We start from the raw sequence: 18,773 nt of genomic DNA on the forward strand, positions 1-18,773 counted from the left end.
AGGTGGTGTCGGAAAAAAGGCTTTGGATTCTTTGACCATGGGATGGTGTTCCAAAAAGGAATGGTGCTAGGCAGAGACGGGCTCCACCTAACGAAGAGAGGGAAGAGCATCTTCGCAAGCAGGCTGGCTAACCTAGTGAGGAGGGCTTTAAACTAAGTTCACCGGGGGAAGGAGACCAAAGCCCTGAGGTAACTGGGGAAGTGGGATACCGGGAGGAAGCAAGAGCAGGAGCGCGTGAGAGGGCAGGGGTCCTGCCTCATACTGAGAAAGAGGGGTGATCAGCGCGTTATCTCAAGTGCCTATACACAAATGCAAGAAGCCTGGGAAACAAGCAGGGAGAACTGGAGGTCCTGGCAAAGCAAGGAATTATGATGTGATTGGAATAAGAGACTTGGTGGGATAACTCACATGACTGGAGTACTCTCATGGATGGATATAAGCTGTTCAGGAAGAACAGGCAGGTCAGAAAAGGTGAGGGAGTTGCATTGTATGTAAGAGAGCAGTATGACTGCTCAGAGCTCAAGTATGAAACTGCAGAAAAACCTGAGAGTCTCTGTATTAAGTTCAGAAGTGTGAGCAACAAGGGTGATGTCATGGCGGGAGTCTGCTATAGACCACCAGTCCAGAGGGATGAGGTGGATGAGGCTTTCTTCCGGCAACTCTCAGAAGTTACTAGATCGCACGCCCTGGTTCTCATGGGAGACTTCAATCACCCTGATATCTGCTGGGAGAGCAATACAGCGGTGCACAAACAATCCAGGAAGTTTTTGGAAAATGTAGGGGACAATTTCCTGGTGCAAGTGCTGGAGGAATCAACTAGGGGCAGAGCTCTTCTTGACCTACTGCTCACAAACCAAGAAGAATTAGTAGGGGAAGCAAAAGTGGATGGGAACCTGGGAGGCAGTGACCATGAGATGGTCGAGTTCAGGATCCTGACACAGGGAAGAAAGGAAAGCAGCAGAATACGGACCCTGGACTTCAGAAAAGCAGACTTTGACTCCCTCAGGGAACTGATGGGCAGGATCCCCTGGGAGAACAACATGAGGGGGAAAAGGAGTCCAGGAGAGCTGGCTGTATTTCAAGGAATCCCTATTGAGGTTACAAGGACAAACCATCCTGATGTGTCAAAAGAATAGTAAATATGACAGGCGACCAGCTTGGCTTAACAGTGAAATCCTTGCTTATCTTAAATACAAAAAAGAAGCTTACAAGAAGTGGAAGATGGGACAAATGACCAGGGAAGAGTATAAAAATATTGCTCGGGCCTGCAGGAGTGAAATCAGGAAGGCCAAATCACACCTGGAGTAGCAGCTAGCAAGAGTACCAAGAAGGGTTTCTTCAGGTATGTTAGCAACAAGAAGAAAGTCAAGGAAAGTGTGGGCCCCCTTACTGAATGAGGGAGACAACCTAGTGACAGAGGATGTGGAAAAAGCTAATGTACTCAATACTTTTTTTGCCTCTGTCTTCACTAAGTGGTCAGCTCCCAGCATTTAAGGTCAGCTCCCAGACTACTGCACTGGGCAGAACAGCATGGGGAGGAGGTGACCAGCCCTCTGTGGAGAAAGAAGTGGTTCGGGACTATTGAGGAAAGCTGGACATGCACAAGTCCATGGGGCCGGATGAGTTGCACCCGAGAGTGTTAAAGGAGTTGGTGGACGTGATTGCAGAGCCATTGGCCATTATCTTTGAAACTTCATGGTGATCAGGGGAAGTCCCGGACAACTGGAAAAAGGCTAATGTAGTGCCAATCTTTAAAAAAGGGAAGAAGGAGGATCCTGGGAACTACAGGCCAGCGAGCCTCACCTCAGTCCCTGGAAAAATCATGGAGCAGGTCCTCAAGGAATCAATTCTGAAGCACTTAAAGGAGAGGAAAGTGATCAGGAACAGTCAGCATGGATTCACCACGGGCAAGTCATGCTTGACTAATCTAATTGCCTTCTATGACGAGATTACTGGCTCTGTGGCTATAGGGAAAGCAGTGGACATGTTGTTCCTTGAGTTTAGCAAAGCTTTTGATACGGTCTCCCACAGTATTCTTGTCAGCAAGTTAAAGAAGTATGGGTTGGATGAATGGACTATAAGGTGGATAGAAAGCTGGCTAGATTGTCGGGCTCAACAGGTAGCGATCAATGGCTCCAAGTCTAGTTGGCAACCGGTATCTAGTGGAGTGCCCCAAGGGTCGATCCTGGGGCCGGTTTTGTTCAATATCTTCATTAATGATCTGGAGGATGGCGTGGATTGCACCCTCAGTAAGTTTGCAGATGACACTAAACTGGGAGGAGACGTAGATACGCTGGAAGGTAGGGATAGGATACAGAGGGACCTAGACAAATTGGAGGATTGGGCCAAAAGAAATCTGAGGAGGTTCAACAAGGACAAGTGCAGAGTCTTGCACTTAGGACGGAAGAATCCAGTGCACCGCTACAGACTAGGGACCGAATGGCTCGGCAGCAGTTCTGCAGAAAAGGACCTAGGGGTGACAGTGGATGAGAAGCTGGATATGAGTCAACAGTGTGCCCTTGTTGCCAAGAAGGCCAATGGCATTTTGGGATGTATAAGTAGGGGCATTGCCAGCAGATCGAGGGACGTGATCGTTCACCTCTATTCGACACTGGTGAGGCCTCATCCGGAGTACTGTGTCCAGTTTTGGGCCCCACACTACAAGAAGGATGTGGAAAAATTGGAAAGAGTCCAGCGAAGGGCAACAAAAATGATTAGGGGACTGGAACACATGACTTATGAGGACAGGCTGAGGGAACTGTGGATGTTTAGTCTGCAGAAGAATGAGGGGGGATTTGATAGCTGCTTTCAACTACCTGAAAGGGGGTTCCAAAGAGGATGGCTCTAGACTGTTCTCAGTGGTAGCAGATGACAGAACAAGGAGTAATGGTCTCAAGTTGTGGTGGGGGAGATTTAGGTTGGATATTTGGAAAAAGTTTTCCACTGCGAGGTTGGTGAAACACTGGAATGCGTTACCTAGGGAGGTGGTGGAATCTCCTTCCTTGGAAGTTTTTAAGGTCAGGCTTGACAAAGCCCTGGCTGGGATGATTTAATTGGGTATCGGTCCTGCTTTGAGCAGGGGGTTGGACTAGATGACCTCCTGAGGTCCCTTCCAATCCTGATATTCTATGCAGCGCCAACCCCCTGCCTGGATGAGGGGGATGAAGAACTGCAGTAGAAACAGGTTGGGCTGGTAGAGGGCACATCTGATGTGGGACTGAGAGCTGAGCTGTCCAAGAGGCCAGAACTCATGCGGGTTCAGACAAGAAGTCAACAGGACTGGGTAGAGGCACTTCTGTGTATTTCCCCTTGTTTACCATCCTGCCATGCATTTAATTTAGAAACTTGTCCTTCACATTTAAACACATTTGAGCTAAGCCATGTTGATGCATTTCCACTTACAGTGTAAAGTTTTAATCAGGTGCTTAATCAGATGCTTATGCAACACAAATCAGTCAATAATTGGTGTGCTTTCATTAATTAACTTGACTGTGTGCTGTGCATCGCTTTTAAAAAAAAGATGGTGTGAGCAAGTGTCAAAATTTCAGGCATTAAGAAATGGAAATTAGGTGTCAGTTCATTTCTCATGCGTTTATCTCATAATTTTAATTTCTGTTTTGAATCAGTATTAATATAAAGTTGCTTCCATAGCATTAGGGTCTATTTGTATAATTGTTTGCAAGATTTCATTGGATATTGTGAACCAGCAGTCTTAACCTTTTATTTTGAGATTACTAAATACAATCCAGTGCCCCACTCCTGAAAGTCTGCAAACCCTGTCCGGTTACATGCTCCCTAGAGAGCAAACACCTGACGAGCCCTTTCACCCTAAAAAGCACTTTTGGCTCTTTGACATTGCTTTATCCATCCCACCAGAAAATGCTATAGGTAACCAGGTACTTACAGCATACCTTCACTAGGTATCGTTCCATCAAGATATGTGCCAAAAATTCAAATGGTTCTGTTTTATCTTTCATTCAGCTTTGCAATTATTAGATCTCATTTAAAAACTGGAACTGAAATAACCAAAGCAAGTTAAGAAGAGAGTGGCATTGGGCATAGGTGGAGGTAAAACAAAGGGAAAGAACTGACTATGCAAAAAGTAACATCCCAAACTATCAGAGCCCCAGACCCCCAATGTGATGTGGCCATGAAATAGGTTAATGCAGTCTTAGGATGAATCAGGTGAGGTATTTTCAGTAGACACAGGGAAGGGTTAGTACTGTTGTACAAGGCACTGATGAGACCTCATCTCAAATACTGTGGGCCATTCTGGTCTCCCATGTTTAAGAGGGATGAATTCAGGGTGGAACAGGTGCAGAGAAGGGCTACTAGGATGATCCGAGGAATGGAAAGTCTGCCTTATGAGAGGAGACTCAAAGAGCGTGGCTTGTTTAGCGTAACCAAAAGAAGGCTGAGGGGAGACAGGATTCCTCTCTATAAATACATCAGAAGGATAAACACCAGGGAAGCAGAGGAGTTATTTAGGTTAAGCACCAAAGTTGGTACTAGAACAAATGGATACTGGCCATCAGTAAGTTTTGGTTTGAGTCTATAAACTGTGCCTTGCGTTGTACAGACACTGATGGAGATCAGGTCCCCATCGTGCTGTGTATGGCAGAGACCCTGAGTGAGATCAGCACCCACATTTTGCTGGACACTGCACAAACAGTAGACAGTGGGTAGGAGGAAAACAGAGAAGGGCTGTGACTTCTCCAAGGTCACCAAGCAGATCAGTGACAGAGGCAGGAAGAGACCCCAGTAACTGCAGAGCCCCGTCACCCGCAGCCTGGAAAGGTGTGCGGACCCCATTGTATTAGGCTGCAGGAAGAGGTGGTTTTTCCATGAATGCACAGGCTGTCTTGGCAGGGTAGCTCGGCTGCAGTCCCTACACCCAGTTGGGGGTGTGTGTCCTGGGTCAGGAGAAGTCAGTGTCCAGTCCTGTGGGGCTGTGCTCCTGGCTCATACCTCCAGCACTCACTGCTGCTCCTCCGTTACCAGCTGCACTGTTCAGCCAGCCCCAAGCTGCAGAGAGGTCACTGTCCCCTCCCACCCCAAATCTTCAAACTGGGACATGATGCACCAGTACCGATCAGAGTGCACTAGTGTAAATTCTGTCTATACTAAGAGTGTCCACCAATGCCTAAAATACCAGTGTAGCAGAGACCTTCAGTACCCAAAACAGCAGTACGGTGGCAGTAGAACTGGGATCCATTTCTAGCTCTGTCACGGACAGCCTGGTCCTGCCTCGGCAGAGAGAGCTGGACTTGATGACATCTTGAGGTCCCATCCAGCCCCAACATTTCTATGATGCTATGCAATAAATATGTACAAAAACACAACATACAGAAAAAAAACCCCACCACAACATAATGTCAAGCAATTCAGAAAAACAACAAAAAACTATACTCCAGAGCATAAAATGACAATACAAAGGAAAAGAAAGCAACACAATGCAAACTAACACTTCCTAAAGTACACAATGGAAAAGAGCTCAACCCAAACCAACACAACACAGGCAACAAACAAGGTGAGGCAAAACAATGCACCATAAAAATATGCAACACAACATGGCGCAACACAGTTCCAAAAGGCATCATGCAAAACAGCTCAGCATTGAACACGACACAGGACATAAGAGAATTATTTCAATGAAGGCATGGAAGGGATCTTGAGAGGTCATCTACTCAAGCCTCCTGTGATGAGGCAGGATGAAGTATCCCTAAACATTCCCAGAGTGGTGTATCTCTAACCTGGTCTCAAAAACCTCCACACGAAGGAAATGCCACAGCTTCCCTTGGAAGCCAATGCAATGCAAACCCTCAGGCCAAAACAACGCTGTACACACACAAATTGGGCTTGGGGTTAAGGGGAGAGGCAAGAATTCAAACAATCTGGGTTCAGTTCCCAGTTTTGACCCAAATTCTCCATGCAAACTTGAGCAAATTACTTCAGCTCTCTGAGCTTCAGTTTCCCCATCTGTAAAATACGGAGAGTAGCCTCCCACCATTTGCCTATTTAGCCTTTCAGTTTTTTGTGGCAAGGACTCTCTGTCACTGTGGGCATGTCAACACTACAGTTAGACACCGGCGGCTGGTTCACATGGCTCAGGCTGTGAGGCTGTTTAATTGTGGTGTAGATGTTCCGGCTTGGGCTGCAGCCCAAGGTCTAGCACCCTCCCACCTCACAGGTTCCTGCAGCCTGGCTCCAGCCTGAGCCCAGACATCTACACTGCAATTAAACAGCCCCTTTGCCTGAGCCCTGTGAGCCTGAGTCAGCTGGCATGGGCCAGCTGTAGGTTTTTAATGGCTTTTAATGGTTTTTAATGGCAGATACCCTTGGTGTCTGTTCAGCACCTGTCATGATGGGGATCCTGATCTTGGTAAGTGTCTGTGCATAGCCCTGCACAACAGGGGGCCTGACCTCAATTGGGGGCTCTGCAACTCCTGGCACCTCAGGATCCCTGGTTTTGTTTGGGGTCCCTGCAACATCTGACAAAATGTGGGGGCAGGGTCTGTACAGTGCCCAGTACAGTGGTGGGGCTTGATCTTGGTTGGGGTCAGTGCAATGCCAGGCCCAATGGGGACACAGATCTCAATCAAGGTTTCTCAAGTGCCCAGCACAATGGAGGAAGCAATCTGGGCCTTAGTCATGCACTGCCTGGCACAAGGGGGGCTGTGATCTCGGTCCAGGTCTCAGTTTTACTTGGCACAATGCGGGGCCTGATGTCAGTTGGGGTCTCTACAGTGCCCAGCACAACAGGGGCACAGATCTCAGCTGGGGTCTCCACAGCACCTGTCACAACAGTGGGGTCTGACCTCTGTTGGGGTCTCTGCAGTGCCTGGCAGAACAGGGACCCACATCTCAGTCAGGGTCACTGTAGCACCCAGCACAACAAGGTCCCTGCTCTCTGTAGGGGTCTCTGCAATTCCTGGCACAACGAGTGCCCCAAATTTGGTCAGGGTCTGTGCAGTGCCCGACTCACTGGGGAACCTAATCTCAGGCAAGGCCTGTGCCACGCTCAGTATGATAAGAGCCCTGATCTTAGACATCTAGAGAAAAAAGCGAGAAGATTTTTGAGAATTTCATATCAGTATTTCTGAACTGAGGAGAAAATGGGGCACAAACGACGTATTTACCAATATGAGAGAAGCACCAACATCTGGGGAGATTTTATGTCACCATTCAATAGTTGAAAAGAAAAGAGGGGAGATTTGAGGGGATTATACAGCGCTATTCAATCAACAACAGAATGGGATGGATTCTTCTTGCCTCACATTCACATCCCCAGCAGGGAGGCCTGGGTGATGTCACTTTCACCAGGGCCGGATTAACCTTTTGTGGGCTGCGCACCAAACATACATATTTGTGGGTCCCCATAGAGGCAACGGAGCATGGTGTGGGGAGGTCAGGCCCCGGAGTGAGGGGCCAACCAGAGGCAATGGGGCATGGTATGGCAGGGGTGGCCCTGCTCCACCCAATGCAAGGGCACTATTTACAAACCGGCAGTTGTCAGATGCACAGTGGCCTGCCCAGCCCTGTGCTGCCAGCATGCCCCTTCCCCTTGGGGCTGGGCCTATGCTACACCACACAGCCCCCCCCCTTGATTCCCTATAGCCAGAGGCCCCCCAGACCCACTATGCCTAGCACCCCCACCAGACCCACCCACAAATTCACAGTCCGCTGCACAACACCACCCCTACCCACAGCCCCACCACAACTGCCCAGCACCTCCAACTCCCTAGTGCCCCAACACACACAGATCCTCCCTGTCCCTTCAGAGCCCAGCAACTCCCCCCCCCCCCCCCCGCCAGCCACACACACACACATATACTTCCCACAGACTCACTTTTCCAAGCCCTGTCTCCTGGCTGCACTCATCAGCCCTGCTTGGAGGCGACTGTGTCTGCCGGGCTGAGCCAGCAGTGCAGCCAGGGCTGGTCACAGGGCTGGGAATTGCTCTGGCCCCTCAGGAGTGCTGAGATCAACCAGGCCAGGACCTGGACCTGGCCGGGGTCCCTCAAGAAGCACTTACCTGCAGGGACCCAGCCAAGCCCTCCACGCTGTCTCCCCGCCACACCTGGCTGAGACTGACCAGGCTTCTGCACCAGTCCCAGGTGGCTCAGCTCCCAGGAGACAGGTGGGGTCCCATAGGTGGTGGGAAGCAGAGACTGCCCGGAGCCGGAGGTGCACTAGGGTCCTGCCAGGGGGCATAGAGGAGCAGGGTGTAGGGCCAAGTGGCATAGAGGAGTCCTCGACCAGCCCGCACGCAGACCGAGAGGAACAAGTGGTGAGTGCGGGGAGCCAGCAGGGTCTCAGGGTGCAGTGGAAGCAGAGCAGGCCAGGGCCCCTTCTGAGCATGAAGCCACTGGAGTCATTGTAAACCCGGCACTGGCTTTCACAGGGGAAAGGAGTGGGGCTGGAATCAGAAGGTCACTGGCTGTGGGGAGGGGCTGGCAGTAGGGTCTGGGAATGTGACCAGCAGGCTGGGGGGGTGAGGGGGCAGTAGCTGGGACTGGGAAACCTAGGGCTGGACCATCTCCATGGGGGGGGGGGACGCTTACTCCTCCCTCCCCTTCTTGGGCCTTTCCAGGCCCTGTGGCCAGCAGAGAGCAGCCCCCCCCCCAGTGGTATCTCTGTCTCAGGGCTCTGCCAGCCTCTGCCCATTAACCCTCTTCCCATTTCAGAAATCACTCAGGGGAACGATTTCCCACCTAAACAAGGACAAGTCACTGCAGGTAAAATGGGGGGGGACACAGCCCAAACTGGGCATTAGCGAAGTGGAGAGGAAATGGGGTACAATAGGGGGAGGAGAACAGAGACCTTCTCAGGGATCAGAGAAGCAGCCGCGTTAGTCTGTATTCGCAAAAAGAAAAGGAGGACTTGCGGCAGCTTAGAGACTAACAAATGTATTTGAGCATAAGCTTTTGTGAGCTGCAGGTCACTTCATTGGATGCATTCAGTGGAAAATACAGTGGGGAGATTTATATACACAGAGAACGTGAAACAATGGGTGTTACCATACACACTGTAAGGAGAGTGATCACTTAAGGTGTCACTTTGGATGGGCTATCACCAGCAGGAGAGTGAATTTGTGTGGGGGGGTGGAGGGTGAGAAAACCTGGATTTGTGCTGGAAATCACTTTAGATAAGCTATTACCAGCAGGACAGTGGGGTGGGAATAGGTATTGTTTCATATTCTCTGTGTATATATAAAGCCTGCTGCAGTTTCCACGATATGCATCTGAGGAAGTGAGCTGTAGCTCATGAAAGCTCATGCTCTAATAAATTGGTTAGTCTCTAAGGTGCCACAAGTCCTCCTTTTCTTTTTGCGAATACAGACTAACATGGCTGTTACTCTGAAACCTGTCACTTAAGGTGAGCTATTACCAGCAGGAGAGCGGAGGAGGGGGTGGGGGCAGCAGACCTTTTGTAGTGATAATCAAGGTGGGCCATTTCCAGCAGTTAACAAGAACATCTGAAGAACAGTGCGGGGTGGGGAAGGAGGGGAATAAACTTGGGGAAAGTTTTACTTTGTGTAATGACCCATCCACTCCCAGTCTCTATTCAAGCCTAAGTTAATTGTATCCAGTTTGCAGATTAATTCCAATTCAGCAGTCTCTGGTTGGAGTCTGTTTTTGAAGTTTCTTTGTTGAAGAATTGCCACTCTTAGGTCTGTAATCGAGCGACCAAAGACACTGAAGTGTTCTCCGACTGGTTTTTATAACATTCAAAAAAATCAATCTCTTTGGTCGCTCAATTACAGACCCAAGAGTGGCAATTCTTCAACAAAAACACTTCAAAAACAGACTCCAAAAAAAGAGACTGCTGAATTGGAATTAATCTGCAAACCGGATACAATTAACTTAGGCCTGAATAGAGACTGGGAGTGGATGGGTCATTACACAAAGTAAAACTGTTTTCCCCCCATGTTTATTTCCCCTCCTAGGGTTCTTGTCAACTGCTGGAAATGGCCCACCTTGATTATCGCTACAAAAGGCTCCCCCGCCCCCTGCTGGTAGTCGCTCACCTTTCCTGATCGCTCTGCTTACAGTGTGCACGGTGTGACACCCATTGTTTCACCCTCTCTGTGTGTATAAATCTCCCCGCTGTATTTTCCACGGCATGCATGCGATGAAGCGAGCCGCAGCTCACGAAAGCTTACCCTCAAATAAATCCGATAGCCTCCAAGGTGCCACAAGTCCCCCTGTTCTTCTCAGGGAGGTGGGGGAAGGGGAGGGGGGGTCACCCGGGCTGCTGCCGGGAGCGAAAGGGGGCAGGGCGGGAGCGGGGGGGGTCCCCAGGGGAGGGGCAGCGGTAAATCCGAGGGGATCTCAGCCCCCCCCTTTCCCTCCCCGCCCCTCGGGGGGCCCCGGCTCTTCTCCCCCCCCCCGGCCATGTCCGGGCTGCGCCGACATTTTCCCTCCGCCCCTTTCCCCAGGTCTCCCCCCGCCGCCCGGCCCCACGCAGGGACCCCGGGGGGGCTGGTCCCCCCCCCGGACACTGGGGCAGCGTCACCGCCCGGCCCCGGGGCTCGCTCCGGTACCTGGAGGCTGCAGCTCCGCAGCGGGGCGGGCGGAGCCCGGGGCGGCCCCAGGGCGGCTCCGGCGGGAGCGGGGCCCGGGGGGTGGATGAAGGTCTCCCCGGCACAGACCCTTCGGCGCAGCCCGGCCCCGCAGCCTCGGGGCGCAGCGGCAAGTGAGCTCTGCCTCTGCGCATGCCCGACTCTCCCCCCCCCCCCACCGCCACCTGCGCATGCCCAGAGCCGGGAGACACAAAACCCTCCTCCTCCGCGAGAGGCTCCAACGGCCCCGCACGAGCCAGGTAGAGCCGCAGCGCCCCGCGCCTTCGCAGCCGGGTTCCTCCGCCCCCCCCCCCGAACATCTCTTCCGTCCCGAGAGAGTCAGGAACTACATCTCCCAGCGTGCCCCGGGGCCGCTTCCGCCCTCCCCGGCACAGGTGAGGGAGGGTTTCGGCAGCTGTTATGGCGCATGCTCAGTGCGAGGCCCAGCGGGGGCCGGGGCTGGAGCAGTTGGGGGGCGGGACTCAGGCACGGCCCGGGGGCGGGGCAGATCCTGGGGGCGGGTGGGGGGGTTGTCGGGAGCTCAGGGTGCGCAGCGGCTGCCCCCGCCGGGGTCCCTGCTGGGGGGGGGGGCGTCATTAACCCCTCCGTGCCCGGCCGGGGGGGGGGGGTTCGCCAGCCGGGACCAGCCCCCTGGGCAGCCCCGGGCTCTGCCCGCCCCCAGCCGGAGCCCCCCGGTGAGCGAGAGACCCCGGGGGGGGGGGGGGGGTGGGAAGCGACTCTCTGCCCCCGGCCCCGCTGGGATGGGGGGGGCAGAGACTGGGGCCCGGCGGGGGGGTCCCCTGGGGGGTGTCGGGCGGGGGGGGGAGAAGCCGCAGTAGCGGGGGGGGTTTGAATTCCCGGGGGGGGGGAAGTGGGGGGCGGGGGAGTTAATTGGATCCTGTCCCTGTTTGTGCCACTCGCCTCTCAGCCCCGATACAAATTCCCTCCGGCTCGTCCCCTTTTCTCTCTCAAAAAGAACAGGAGGACTTGTGGCACCTTAGAGACTAACCAATTTATTAGAGCATAAGCTTTCGTGAGCTACAGCTCACTTCATCGGATGCATATCGTGGAAACTGCAGCAGGCTTTATATATACACAGAGAATATGAAACAATACCTACTCCCACCCCACTGTCCTGCTGGTAATAGCTTATCTAAAGTGATTTCCAGCACAAATCCAGGTTTTCTCACCCTCCACCCCCCCACACAAATTCACTCTCCTGCTGGTGATAGCCCATCCAAAGTGACAACTCTTTACACAATGTGCATGACAATCAAGCTGGGCTATTTCCTGCATAAATCCAGGTTCTCACATCCCCCCACCCCCATACACACACAAACTCACTCTCCTGCTGGTAATAGCTCATCCAAACTGACCACTCTTCAAGTTAAAATCCAAGTTAAACCAGAACATCTGGGGGGGGGTAGGAAAAAACAAGAGGAAATAGGCTACCTTGCATAATGACTTAGCCACTTAGCCAGTGAATTTGTGTGGGGGGGTGGAGGGTGAGAAAACCTGGATTTGTGCTGGAAATCACTTTAGATAAGCTATTACCAGCAGGACAGTGGGGTGGGAATAGGTATTGTTTCATATTCTCTGTGTATATATAAATCCTGCTGCAGTTTCCACGATATGCATCTGAGGAAGTGAGCTGTAGCTCACGAAAGCTTATGCTCTAATAAATTGGTTAGTCTCTAAGGTGCCACAAGTCCTCCTTTTTTTTTTGCGAATGCAGACTAACACGGCTGTTACTCTGAAACTTTTCTCTCTCAGCATCTCACACGTGGCTGTAAAATCCAGGGAGACCCCACCCCCTTTCCCCTCAAATGGTTAGCTCTCTAGTCCCCTGATTTTCCCCTGTTCTCTCCATAATTCTCAAATGTCCATTTAAAATCTCCTCGATGTGCAGGGATTTGTCCTTGTGGGGGGAACCCAACTGGGATTCCCAGCCTGTCAGAGCTCTGTGGGGTATCCGGGGTCCCTGGCCAGGGACTCTGGGGGCTGGGTCCCAGGGAATATCTGTTGGGACCCTGGCTGGGGGTCTGGGTACCGGGGGGTGTCTGGGGGCTGCTACTAACCATGCTCCTTCTCCCTGATCAGCTGGTGCCAGGATCCTGACTCCAAGCACTGCTTGGCCTGCCCTGGCCACCCCCAGTGTCCGTAATAACTTTCTATCCACTGATCAAACACCATGAGGTGAAATCACACATTTTGCTTTTCTCCCCTCTTGAAAACTGCAGGAACTTCCGGTTCCCTTGGGAAAATTCATGCCCCCCAGGCCTTGTCCTAGATCCGGGGAGGTGAGGGAGGTGGGAAGTGGGTTAGCATTGCCACACAATGATCTCTTCCACAGCGTTCTGGACTCATCCTTTCTGAAATCTGGTTTCATTGAGACCATTGTTAATCCAGAGGCACTGCAAGGACAGACAAGGAGTGACTCCAGATGGACAGTGGGGCAAATTAAATTAGCAATTCCTCCCTCTGAGGAGGTGCTCTCATTCGCTGCTCTCCCCAGAGAGCTAAAGGAGGGAAGGCTGCTCAAATGCTCTGTCCCTCTCTGCTCAGGATATTGGGGTTCAGCTTCCTGGGTCAGACACTGCAGCCTCCATTGTGATCTGGGAGACCAGTCTTAGCAGCTGCTGCTCCCCCCCCCAGTGGGGGTTCTGTGCTGGGAAGTGGTGACATTAATTAAAGCTTCTTCTCTGCCTGGCCCAGGTGATGACTTTCTCCAGCTGGTACTAGCCCCAGAGGGCAACCCTGGGCCCTGTTAATACTAAATTCTGACAGGTTTCAGAGTAACAGCCCTGTTAGTCTGTATTCGCAAAAAGAAAAGGAGTACTTGTGGCACCTTAGAGACTAACCAATTTATTTGAGCATGAGCTTTCGTGAGCTACAGCTCACTTCATGGGATGCATACCGTGGAAACTGCAGCAGACTTTATATACACACAGAGAATATGAAACAATACCTCCTCCCACCCCACTGTCCTGCTGGTAATAGCTTATCTAAAGTGATCATCAGGTTGGGCCATTTCCAGCACAAATCCGGGTTTTCTCACCCTCCACCCCCCCACACACAAATTCTCTCTCCTGCTGGTGATAGCCCATCCAAAGTGACAACTCTCTACACAATGTGCATGATAATCAAGTTGGGCCATTTCCTGCACAAATCCAGGTTTTCTCACCCCCCCACCCCCATACACACACAAACTCACTCTCCTGCTGGTAATAGCTCATCCAAACTGACCACTCTCCAAGTTTAAATCCAAGTTAAACCAGAACATCTGCGGGGGGGGGTAGGAAAAAACAAGGGGAAATAGGCTACCTTGCATAATGACTTAGCCACTCCCAGTCTCTACTTAAGCCTAAATTAATAGTATCCAATTTGCAAATGAATTCCAATTCAGCAGTTTCTCGCTGAAGTCTGGATTTGAAGTTTTTTTGTTTTAAGATAGCGACCTTCATGTCTGCGATTGCGTGACCAGAGAGATTGAAGTGTTCTCCGACTAGTTTATGAATGTTATAATTCTTGACGTCTGATTTGTGTCCATTTATTCTTTTATGTAGAGACTGTCCAGTTTGACCAATGTACATGGCAGAGGGGCATTGCTGGCACATGATGGCATATATCACATTGGTGGATGTGCAGGTGAACGAGCCTCTGATAGTGTGGCTGATGTTATTAGGCCCTGTGATGGCGTCCCCTGAATAGATATGTGGGCACAGTTGGCAACGGGCTTTGTTGCAAGGATAAGTTCCTGGGTTAGTGTTTCTGTTATGTGGTATGTGGTTGTTGGTGAGTATTTGCTTCAGGTTGCGGGGCTGTCTGTAGGCAAGGACTGGCCTGTCTCCCAAGATTTGTGAGAGTGTTGGGTCATCCTTCAGGATAGGTTGTAGATCCTTAATAATGCGTTGGAGGGGTTTTAGTTTGGGGCTGAAGGTGACGGCTAGTGGCGTTCTGTTATTTTCTTTGTTAGGCCTGTCCTGTAGTAGGTAACTTCTGGGAACTCTTCTGGTTCTATCAATCTGTTTCTTTACTTCTGCAGGTGGGTATTGTAGTTGTAAGAAAGCTTCATAGAGATCTTGTAGGTGTTTGTCTCTGTCTGAGGGGTTGGAGCAAATGCGGTTGTATCGCAGAGCTTGGCTGTAGATGATGGATCGTGTGGTGTGGTCAGGGTGAAAGCTGGAGGCATGCAGGTAGGAATAGCGGTCAGTAGGTTTCCGGTATAGGGTGGTGTTTATGTGACCATTGTTTATTAGCACTGTAGTGTCCAGGAAGTGGATCTCTTGTGTGGACTGGACCAGGCTGAGGTTGATGGTGGGATGGAAATTGTTGAAATCATGGTGGAATTCCTCAAGGGCTTCTTTTCCATGGGTCCAGATGATGAAGATGTCATCAATATAGCGCAAGTAGAGTAGGGGCGTTAGGGGACGAGAGCTGAGGAAGCGTTGTTCTAAATCAGCCATAAAAATGTTGGCATACTGTGGGGCCATGCGGGTACCCATAGCAGTGCCGCTGATCTGAAGGTATACATTGTCCCCAAATGTAAAATAGTTATGGGTAAGGACAAAGTCACAAAGTTCAGCCACCAGGTTAGCCGTGACATCATCGGGAATAGTGTTCTTGACGGCTTGTAGTCCATCTTTGTGTGGAATGTTGGTGTAGAGGGCTTCTACATCCATAGTGGCCAGGATGGTGTTATCAGGAAGATCACCGATGGATTGAAGTTTCCTCAGGAAGTCAGTGGTGTCTCGAAGGTAGCTGGGAGTGCTGGTAGCGTAGGGCCTGAGGAGGGAGTCTACATAGCCAGACAATCCTGCTGTCAGGGTGCCAATGCCTGAGATGATGGGGCGCCCAGGATTTCCAGGTTTGTGGATCTTGGGTAGTAGATAGAATATCTATCCATCATAGGGCCTAATAACATCAGCCACACTATCAGAGGCTCGTTAACCTGCACATCCACCAATGTGATATATGCCATCATGTGCCAGCAATGCCCCTCTGCCATGTACATTGGTCAAACTGGACAGTCTCTACGTAAAAGAATAAATGGACACAAATCAGATATCAAGAATTATAACATTCATAAACCAGTCGGAGAACACTTCAATCTCTCTGGTCACGCAATCACAGACATGAAGGTCGCTATCTTAAAACAAAAAAACTTCAAATCCAGACTCCAGCGAGAAACTGCTGAATTGGAATTCATTTGCAAATTGGATACTATTAATTTAGGCTTAAATAGAGACTGGGAGTGGCTAAGTCATTATGCAAGGTAGCCTATTTCCCCTTGTTTTTTCCTACCCCCCCCCCCGCAGATGTTCTGGTTTAACTTGGATTTAAACTTGGAGAGTGGTCAGTTTGGATGAGCTATTACCAGCAGGAGAGTGAGTTTGTGCGTGCATGGGGGTGGGGGGGTGAGAAAACCTGGATTTGTGCTGGAAATGGCCCACCTTGATTATCATGCACATTGTAGGGAGAAAGAAAAGGAGTACTTGTGGCACCTTAGAGACTAACCAATTTATTAGAGCATAAGCTTTCGTGAGCTACAGCTCACTTCATCAGATGCATATCGTGGAAACTGCAGCAGACTTTATATATACACAGAGAATATGAACCAATACCTCCTCCCACCCCACTGTCCTGCTGGTAATAGCTTATCTAAAGTGATCATCAGGTGGGCCATTTCCAGCACAAATCCAGGTTTTCTCACCCTCCACCCCCCAACACACGAATTCACTCTCCTGCTGGTGATAGCCCATCCAAAGTGACAACTCTTTACACAATGTGCATGACAATCAAGTTGGGCTATTTCCTGCACAAATCCAGGTTTTCTCACATCCCCCCCACCCCCATACACACACAAACTCACTCTCCTGCTGGTAATAGCTCATCCAAACTGACCACTCTTCAAGTTAAAATCCAAGTTAAACCAGAACATCTGCGGGGGGGAGGAAAAAACAATTGTAGGGAGAGTGGTCACTTTGGATGAGCTATTACCAGCAGGATAGTGAGTTTGTGTGTGTGGTTTTTGGGAGGGGGGTGAGGGGGTGAGAGAACCTGGATTTGTGCAGGAAATGGCCCAACTTGTTTATCATGCACATTGTGTAGACCAGCAGGACAGTGGGGTGGGAATAGGTATTGTTTCATATTCTCTGTGTATATATAAAGCCTGCTGCAGTTTCCACGATATGCATCTGAGGAAGTGAGCTGTAGCTCACGAAAGCTTATGCTCTAATAAATCGGTTAGTCTCTAAGGTGCCACAAGTAATAATACAGACTAACACGGCTGCTACTCTGAAACCTGTCATTGTGTAGAGAGTTGTCACTTTGGATGGGCTATCACCAGCAGGAGAGTGAATTTGTGTGGGGGGGTGGAGGGTGAGAAAACCTGGATTTATGCTGGAAATGGCCCAACTTGATGATCACTTTAGATAAGCTATTACCAGCAGGACAGTGGGGTGGGAGGAGGTATTGTTTCATATTCTCTGTGTGTATATAAAGTCTGCTGCAGTTTCCATGGTATGCATCCCATGAAGTGAGCTGTAGCTCACGAAAGCTCATGCTCAAATAAATTGGTTAGTCTCTAAGGTGCCGCAAGTACTCCTTTTCGTTTTACTAAATTCTGAGTCAGAGACTCCAGGTAACTAAAAGAAACCAAGGGAAAATGCTGGTCCAGTCTGGTATTAAAATCACTCTACACAAACAGACCCCCTGCCCGCCCATTTCTCCTCCCATTAGCAATTGCAGGAGCAAATCCCACCATGGGGAGCAAACAACCCAGGAATGGGACTTTCCTACCAGACAGGCAGGGAGAGAGGACAGGGAAAAGGAGATATAGAGACTAAAAGGGGCTGTGGGAGAGAAGAGTTTAGACAGAGGTTTTCAGATCTCTGATCTGCCCAGACAGATGTATTACTTCACCCTGGGTAGAATCACTTTCCTGTGGACAAGATGAGGATCAGACAGAGGGAAATGCAGTTCCTGACTCCATGTCCCTCCTGCTGGGGTGTGGCTGCCATTGTATCAGTGTCAGATGGAATCAGGGAAAGTGATTCCTTTGGTTCTGCTTTTTTTTTTTCTAGCATTGTGTTCAGAGACTTTGTCATGGGGAGGGAGAAGAGAGTTTAAAAATGTCTCTGTGGGCTTAGCCTGGTAGGAGTGGCCAGGTCTACAAGGTAATAAAGAAAAGGAGTACTTGTGGCACCTTAGAGACTAACCAATTTATTTGAGCATGAGCTTTCATGAGCTACAGCTCACATCATCAGATGCATACTGTGGAAAATACAGAAGACATTTTTATACACACAAACCATGAAAAAATGGGTGATTATCACTACAAAAGGTTTTCTCTCCCCCCACCCCACTCTCCTGCTGGTAATAGTGTATGTAAAGTGATCACTCTCCTTACAATGTGTATGATAATCAAGGTGGGCCATTTCCAGCACAAATCCAGGTTTTCTCCCCCCCACTCTCCTGTTGGTAATAGCTTATCACTCTCTTTATCATACACATTGTAAGGAGAAAGAAAAGGAGTACTTGTGGCACCTTAGAGACTAACCAATTTATTTGAACATAAGCTTTCATGAGCTACAGCTTACTTCATCGGATGCATACTGTGGAAAGTGTAGAAGATCTTTTTATACACACAAAGCATGAAAAAATACCTCCCCCCACCCCACTCTCCTGCTGGTAATAGCTTATCTAAAGTGATCACTCTCCTTACAATGTGTATGATAATCAAGTTGGGCCATTTCGAGCACAAATCCAGGTTTTCTCCCCCCCCACACACACATACAAACCCACTCTCCTGCTGGTAATAGCGAGAGACTGTTGAATTGGAATTCATTTGCAAATTGGATACAATTAACTTAGCCACTCCCAGTCTCTATTCAAGCCTAAGTCATTATGCAAGGTAACCTATTTTCCCTTGTTTTTTCCTACCTCCTCCCCCCCCCCCACGTTCTTGTTAAACCCTGGATTTGTGCTGAAAATGGCCCACCTTGATTATCATACACATTGTAAGGAGAGTGGTCACTTTAGATAAGCTATTACCAGCAGGAGAGTGGGTTTGTGTATGTGCGGGGTGGGGGGGAGAAAACCTGGATTTGTGCTGGAAATGGCCCAACTTGATTATCATACACATTGTAAGGAGAGTGATCACTTTAGATAAGCTATTACCAGTAGGAGAATGGGGTGGGGGGAGGTA

At 50.1% G+C, this 18,773-nt stretch overlaps 2 protein-coding genes across 2 annotated transcripts in view; one reads left to right on the forward strand and one right to left on the reverse strand.

The window, feature by feature from the left end:
* Nucleotides 1–10,710, reverse strand: part of LOC311514003 (zinc finger protein 184-like) — a 48,815-nt gene extending 38,105 nt beyond the window's left edge. The window contains exons 1-2 of the mRNA XM_084616259.1: nucleotides 10,547–10,710; nucleotides 8,036–8,200 (exon numbers count right to left, since the gene is read on the reverse strand). The gene's annotated coding sequence lies outside the window, so the exon portion shown is untranslated. The remainder of the gene's footprint in view (nucleotides 1–8,035; nucleotides 8,201–10,546) is intronic.
* Nucleotides 10,711–11,144: 434 nt separating this feature from the next.
* Nucleotides 11,145–18,773, forward strand: part of LOC311514005 (uncharacterized protein) — a 33,628-nt gene continuing 25,999 nt past the window's right edge. Inside the window, exon 1 of the mRNA XM_084616261.1 lies at nucleotides 11,145–11,259. The gene's annotated coding sequence lies outside the window, so the exon portion shown is untranslated. The remainder of the gene's footprint in view (nucleotides 11,260–18,773) is intronic.

Source organism: Lepidochelys olivacea (assembly GCF_965140295.1).
Source record: "Lepidochelys olivacea isolate rLepOli2 genome assembly, chromosome: 28".
NCBI lineage: Eukaryota > Metazoa > Chordata > Testudines > Cheloniidae > Lepidochelys > Lepidochelys olivacea.